General features: G+C 42.6%; 1 non-coding gene and 1 pseudogene across 1 annotated transcript; one reads left to right on the forward strand and one right to left on the reverse strand.

Moving 5' to 3' along the window:
* Positions 1-6,127: 6,127 nt before the first annotated feature.
* LOC113893448 lies at positions 6,128-6,702 on the reverse strand (annotated as a pseudogene).
* A 344-nt stretch (positions 6,703-7,046) lies between these two features.
* TRNAA-UGC lies at positions 7,047-7,118 on the forward strand. Its single transcript has one exon. It is a non-coding gene; the product is annotated as a tRNA-Ala (tRNA).
* The last annotated feature ends 626 nt before the right edge of the window (positions 7,119-7,744 follow it).

Below are 7,744 nucleotides of genomic sequence, written 5' to 3' on the forward strand. Positions count from 1 at the left end.
CACTACACCACCAGGGAAGTCCCCTTCACACTGTTCTTAAGTGAGCAGATTATATTAACAACACACATCCCAAGAGTAGCCCCATGTAGTTACTTTCTATGTTTAAAAAAAAAAATTACCATTAAAAAAAGCTTCACTTTCCTTTCAAACGATTCTTGCTGCAGTTCCAGGCCCAGATATCTTATCCTTGTCAGGAAATACAGAGAATGCCTTAGTTCTATTTAGTTGCTGGTTAATGGGAAAAGAGCCTCATCGCCCCCCATCTCTCATGAGGCAGCATTTGTTCCAGTGGTACATCTTGCCTCTGTTGACTGGGTTCCTGTTATTCCTCCTGCCTAAAATTATCTTCCCTGCCTAAGGGCCTCCTCCCTCAAAGCTCATTTGAAAAGTCACCTCCTCTGGGAGGACTTACCTGATTTCTACCTGAGTGTTTATCACTCCTTCCCTCTTCAGTTCAGTCGCTCAGTCGTGTCCGACTCTTTGCGACCCCATGAATCGCAGCACGCCAGGCCTCCCTGACCATCACCAACTCCTGGAGTTCACTCAGACTCACGTCCATCGGGTCAGTGATGCCATCCAGCCATCTCGTCCTCTGTCGTCCCCTTCTCCTCCTGCCCCCAATTCCTCCCAGCATCAGTCTTTTCCAATGAGTCAACTCTTCGCATGAGGTGGCCAAAGCACTGGAGTTTCAGCTTTAGCATCATTCCTTCCAAAGAAATCCTAGGGCTGATCTCCTTCAGAATGCACTGGTTGGATCTCCTTGCAGTCCAAGAGACTCTGAAGCGTCTTCTCCAACACCACTGTTCCAAAGCATCAATTCTTCGGCGCTCAGCCTTCTTCACAGTCCAACTCTCACATCCATTCATGACCACAGGAAAAACCACAGCCTTATTACACAAACCATCTAAATCCAACAGAGTTTTGAGAAGACAAAATCTTGCTTGATTTATTATGCCCTCCTGGAACCTGTTATATATAGTAAGTGTGCAGAAAATGCTGGAAAAGACCCTCTGTTCCTGAGCTGTTGTCTAAGCACACTATTAATGGGTCTACATAAGTGTTTGATCAAGGGTACTATTGCACTAAACTACTGTTCCTCAATAAGCCTTTCTCACATACACATACACACACACTTAAACACACACTGAGCTAGAGTCACCTTTCTGACACTCAAATCTTCTCTGTTCACACCTTCAGTGGCTCTCTAGGAACCTCCAATTAAGGTCCAAAGTCCTCAATTGTACTGACTTGGCAAGGGCCACCCTTGTTAAATCTAGATATCCACATATTCTGAACCCTACTTAACCAGAAAACATAGCTGGAGAAAACAAAGAAATTAAAAGTAATTTCACTTTAAAGTCAAGGCCACTAATCTCAATGTGTCTCCAAAGCTGCCCAGCAGTCCTTTGTATCACTGATATATTTGTTTTCCCAATTTCCAGAGTGACTCTTTCACACCAAACCTCTAACACACTGTGAACAAAGGAAAATAAAGAGAATTGCTCAAGTTGGGGCCCAGGTTATGCCACCCCAAAATGTGCCTCAATGCTGATTTTTTTTTTAACTAATTACTTAAGAAATGGCCCCAGGATTTCTCTGGTGGTCCAATGGTTAAGAATTTGCCTGTCAATGCAAGGGACACAGGTTCAATCCTTGATCTGGGAAAATCCCACATGCTCTGGGGCAACTAAGCCCATGAGCTACAACTATTGAAGCCCATGCACCCTTGAGCCTATGCTCTGCAACAAGAGAAACCACTGCAGTAAGAAGCCCGCGCACCACAGCTAGAGTAGCCCCTGCTCACTGCAACTAGAGAAAGCCCATGCAGAGCAAAGAAGACACAGCACAGCAAAAATAAAGAAATGGCCCCAGTGCAAGAAGGACACTCTGACTCTCCTTTCTGTCTCTCTGAGAGAAAGAAAGAAGTCATTCATGTGAAAGTGCACTCCTGCACCTGGAGGCAGAAGGACACACTTATCACCAAAGATAGGGAATGTGGGGCCAGGATGCCTATAGAAGCAAACCTGTTTGGATGTCACTGACTCATGGACATGAGTTTGAGCAAGCTCCAAGAGTTGGTGATGGACAGGGAGGCCTGGTGTGCTGCGGTCCATGGGGTTGCAGACTCGGACAACTGAGCAACTGAACTGAACTTAATATATCCCAAGCCCACACTATGTTCGTATTTGCCACTAATTGGGCACAGAGAACCTCAGTTTCTTTGTCCTGTCGGTTCCTCACAAATGTACTGTTTCTTTGTCTAAAAAATATAAAAGCTGCCTCCTTTGGCCACTTCATGGATCCCATTTCTATGGGAGCTCCATGGGCATGAATTAAAATTTGTTTCTTTTTCTCTTGTTAATCTGTCTTGTGTCAATTTTATTATTAGTCCAGCCACAAGGACTCAAGAGAGTCAGATGTTCCCCCTCCTCAACACTCAACACCCAGTTCTGTAAGGATTAAGTTGCAACCCAATTCAACTGCCCACAAACGTGAGAGGAATTCAGGATGGAAGCAGGATGAAGCATTCTATGCTTTGGATAAACAGGTCCTTAAACAACTCTAGTTGTGGTGCGCGGGCTTCTTACTGCCGTGGTTTTTAGAGGCAGGTCCCAGGAAGAAATTCAATGACCCCAGGTTTTTGCATCTTCCCACACTTAAATAATCACTAAACTCATTAAGTTGAGCTACCTGTCCTTTGTGATTAGCAGTAATCTTTTATTAAGATCTATGCTTGACTTCCTGGGCTTCCCTGGTGGCTCCTGCCTGCAATGCAGGAGACCTGGGTTCAGTTCCTGGATTGGGAAGATTCCCTGGAAAAGGGCATGGCAACCCACTCCTGTCTTCTTGCCTGGAGAATCCCATGGACAGAGGAACTTGGCAGGCTACAGTCCATGGGGTTGCAAAGAGTCGAACATGACTGAGCGACTAAGCACACACACACATGCTTGACTTTCTAGCCAAAAGAAAAAAAAAACATCATGATCACTGTCTCCGGGATATAGTTCTCAATAAGAGCCTGAATAAACTCCAACTCTTGTGTTTTTCTTTAAGTCAACAACACCTACACTTTGCCATAGTTCCATGACCTGCTTTTTACTTTAAGAAAATAGTATAACCAGAAAGAACCTCCACCTATATCCAACACAACCACCAAGCTGGCATACTCCCTACCTTCATCCTTGTTTTAATGAAGGCCAACCTCTCCACTTGTGTTCAGATTTTCATGTTTTCTTGACTTCTCAATCTTCAATAATTTCACTCCTCAAATTAGCCTTCTTCTCTGGCATTATCAGCTTTTTGTTCCCACCTGATCATTCCTATCATCACACAAACACAGTGTAGTGTTCCCATTTTGTAAAATCTCCCCTGATCCCAGACGCCCAATCCCTGTAGTTACCAGCCTAACTTCACTGCTCCCCTCACAGGAGAGAAAAAAAAAAAAAAAGCTTTTTGGGAAGAATTCTTCGTACCCTGAGAATAAAGTAGGGAAGAGAGGTCAGGACAGATCTAAATATTCGGCCTCCAGCAGAGACCAGAGTGAAATGAAGGAGCAAGACTTAAGGGGGAAATATTTCTAAGCAGAGGAAACAGGGTATACTAAACTCCTAAACGGGGAGACTGCCTGATTTGCCTGCGGATCTGCAAAGGAACCAGGGTGTCTATAATTCAATGAGTGAGGCACAAAGTGGTAGGGAGGGAGGTCAGAGAAGTAGCCAGGGGTCAGATCCCAAAGGCCATAGTCAGGACTTTGGATTTCATTCTTAATGTGATAAGAAGCCAAAGTGTCACAAGAGAGGAGAGAGAAATGATCTAATTTGCACCCTTACAGGATTGCTCTGCTGTGTGGAGAACAGACTAAGATCGAAACTCAAAAGTGGAGGAACGCAGACCAGTCGGGAAATTACTGTGGGTGGTACAAGCTGAGATGATGAAGGTTTGGATTAGTGAGGTGAGACTATATTATCTGAAGATAATGCTAATTAGTTTTACAAATGGATGGAATAAAAGAAAGAAAAAAATCAATGATGACTCCAGTGTTTTGACCTTGGCTGATAGATGTGGGTACTCCTTAATTAAAAGCGGGGATGCTCAGGGAAGAGGAGAAAAGATGGGAGAGATAGAAAGCAATAGTTCTGGACAAATCCATGGTGTGGTTTGAGAGACCTGCTGCTACTGCTGATGCTAAGTTGCTTCAGTCGTGTCTGACTCTGTGTGACCCCATAGACAGCAGCCCACCAGGCTCCCCTGTCCCTGGGATTCTCCAGGCAAGAACACTGGAGTGGGTTGCCGGGAGAGATGGAAAGCAACAGTTCCGGACAAATCCATGGTGTGGTTTGAGAGACCTACTGCTATTCAAATGGGGATTTTTGAGTAGGCAGTTGGTATGCAAATCTGGAATTCAAGGGAGAAGTCAGCATTAGAAATAAAAACTGGAAGTCAAACATAAAAGATACTTAATGCCATGGATATAGAATTGTATATAATGTTGGGTTCTTCAGAGAAACAAAAGCAACACAGACAGAGAGAGATGTATTTGGTTCACAGGATGTCGGGGCTGGCAAGTCTGAAACCTATAGAACAGGCCAGCAGGCTGGAAACTCCAGCAGTCTTAATGTTGCAGTCTTGAGCATGAAGGCCCAATTTTTTTTCCTCTGAAAAAGGAGAGGAAAAAAAATCTCAATCTTTTCTCGTAAGGCCTTCAACTGATTATAGGAAGCTTTCTTACTTTATGGAGAGTAATCTGTTTTACTCAAAGTCTATTGATTTTGCTATTAATCATGTCAAAAAACAAACAAAACACCTTCACAGCAACATCTAGACTGGTATCAGTCTGATCAAACAACTGGGTACCATAAAATCAGCCATCATGGGACTATATGAAATGACCTAGTAAGTTAATGTATTTGGAGAAATGAAGACAATCCAGGACTGAGCCCTGGCAAAGTGCAAAGGAGACATGTCCAGCAAAGGAGGCTGAGAAGGCGCTGGAGGGCAATGAAGGAAAACAAGAGAATGTGGTAAATCAAAAGCCGAGGAAAACGTGATCCAAAAAGGAAGATCGGTTATATCAGGTGTTGCTAAGAAATCCTACAAGATAAGGATTGAGTCAGCAAAGTCATTGCTGACTTCATTGAAAATGATAAGGATGTGTGAGGGAGGAGGTAAGCCTAAGTAGAGGAGGTTCAACAAGAAACAGAAAAAAAGCAAAAAGGACATGGAGGTAACGCATGTGTACTCAGTCATGTTTTGAAACCCCATGGACTGTAGCCCACACCAGGCTCCTTTGTCTATGGGATTTCCCAGGCAAGAATACTGAAGTGGATTGCCATTTTCTCCTCCAGGAGATCTTCCTGACCCAGGAATTGAACCTGAGTCACCTGCATCTCCTACATAGGCAGGCACGTTCTTTACCACTTGAGCTACCTGGAGGTAATAAGTATAGCCAACTCTTTCAAGGAGTTTTGTTGTAAAAACAGAAGAAGGAAAAAAACAAAACGGGAAAGTAGCTGAAGAGGGATGTAGGAAGGTTTTTTGGGGTTTGTTTTGTCTAAGAAGGAAATTATTATAGCATATTTTTTGCTGAAGAAATAATCTAGGGAAATTTGGTGATTTCCAAAGAGGAAAGTAGCAAGATGAGATCTGTAAATTACAGAGGTAAAGTCCTTTGAATATACATCCATTATGCAGCACAGACTTAAGTCAAATCTGGGTTTCTATCACTGATTAGAGAGTCAAGTTACTAAGCCTCTCAGCTTTCTCACCCTTTTTCTACAAGGTCTTCTGTGGTCCTTCTACCTCTTTTGAGAGTCACCCAAATCTCTCCATCTCTATGCCCTAGCCATTAGCCTTTTTTTTCAATCTCTTTTTCACCCCTCAAATCAAAAGAGCTTTTATTGCATCTTTAAATATCACAAATGAGTCCAAAAAACCATCTGGCATCTTGCTGTTTCTGTAGCCAGACCACTCAGATCTTATTCATCAGCTTGCTGAACTGTTCCCTTTCAGAAAGACAGATCCCATTCAAAAATTTTCTGATATTCTTGTTTGTTTAAAAAAATAATAATCTTTCTTTCTTTTTTTTTTTTTTTTTACTGTGCTGGGTCTTAGTTAGACATGGGGGTATCTAATTCCGTGACCAGAGATCAAACCCAGGCCCCCTGTATTGGGAGCGGGGATTCCTAGCCACTACAGCACCAGGGAAGTCCCTAATATCCTTGTTTTTACCTGTTATCATTTGCTGCATCAAAGCAGCTGAATTTGAAACAAGCTTAGTGTTGTTTCCTTCAAGAATCAACTCATCTTTCTGGGCTTGAGACACTGAACAAGCAACATCTTGCTTCATCTGAACCCCAAGGGGATGTATTTTTCACCTCCCCAAATTTGGATTTCAAGAAGAGAAACATTCTTGACATAGATGGAGAAGCGAGCACACACAGACCTCATCATGTAACAGAAGTCCAGTGTTACACCCTTGATCATGTTCCGTGCATGATTACAAACAGTGCAAAGAGTCGTCAATTCTTTTCTATTTCCCCACCATCTATTAACCTGGAGCCCCTTCTTTTTCTTTCCAGGGAGACTGAGCTCTACATTGATGTGATTGAAGCCCCTCCACAGGGTGCCTTTAGGACTCTTCACAATAACTGTGCATCCCTTCAAAGTAACACTGGCATTTTCTGTAATAGTCTGATTGCTGAGAATGGTTCATTCCCACAGTAGATGTAGCAAAGAAAGTTCAATCTCTTTAATTAATCTAACTATAGGCTTTGCTAACTCACTTAACAAATCTTCGTTCAAACACGTCTTGCCAAATTGCCCTCTGAAATGCTGTGTCACCATGCATTCTTTCTGATTAGTATTTACCACAGTTGCAGTTATATTTTCATGTATGGATATTTGATCAATGTCAGCCTCCCCTCCGGAATAGCTTAGTTCAATAGAACTTTCTGTGATGATGCAAATATTCTGTATCAGCACTGTCCAACTCAATAGCCTCTAACCACATGTAGTTATTGAACAAATAAAGCACAACTAGAGCACTTGGGGATGTAGCTCAGTGGTAGAGCACATGCTTTGCATGTATGAGGTCCTGGGTTCAATTCCCAGCATCTCCATTTGATTTCTCCCTGTTTAATGCTCAGAAAATACGAGAAGTACAGATGTGAGTTTTAAGTTTCATTTATGTTTAATTAATTTAAATGTAAATAGCCACATGTGGCAAAGATTATTTATGTCCCCCACAGTCTTCCCAGCACTTAATTCAGGGCCCACACTTAGTAACTGCTCAATAAATATTTGTTGAATGATTTCCCTGGTGGTCCAGTGGCCAAAACTCAGGTCTCTCAATGCAGGGGGCCCAGGGAACTAGATCCCACATGCTGCAACTGAAGATCCCATGTGCCCAACTAAGACCCAGTGCAGCCAAATACATACATTAATATTTTAAAATAATTATTTGTTGAAAGCCTCAATCTGTACAATAGGGATATGACTAGTTAACTTGTAGATTCAATCTTTTTCTAAGAGGAAAAGGGGAGGGGAGAGTCTCTACATGACAGGGTCAGCTATCAAAGATTCTCAGTCCTCCTATAAAGGTGAATTTGACCTTCAAAAATTTGATCACACGCAGAGGGCAGCTGGGATAGTAAATAAGAACATATGGGGTGATCTGGATAAAATAACACCCTGCAATATGCTTAGGAAGTGTACCTGGAACACGTGGTGGTCCATCAGCTTCACA

Source organism: Bos indicus x Bos taurus, chromosome 5 (assembly GCF_003369695.1).
Source record: "Bos indicus x Bos taurus breed Angus x Brahman F1 hybrid chromosome 5, Bos_hybrid_MaternalHap_v2.0, whole genome shotgun sequence".
Lineage (NCBI taxonomy): Eukaryota > Metazoa > Chordata > Mammalia > Artiodactyla > Bovidae > Bos > Bos indicus x Bos taurus.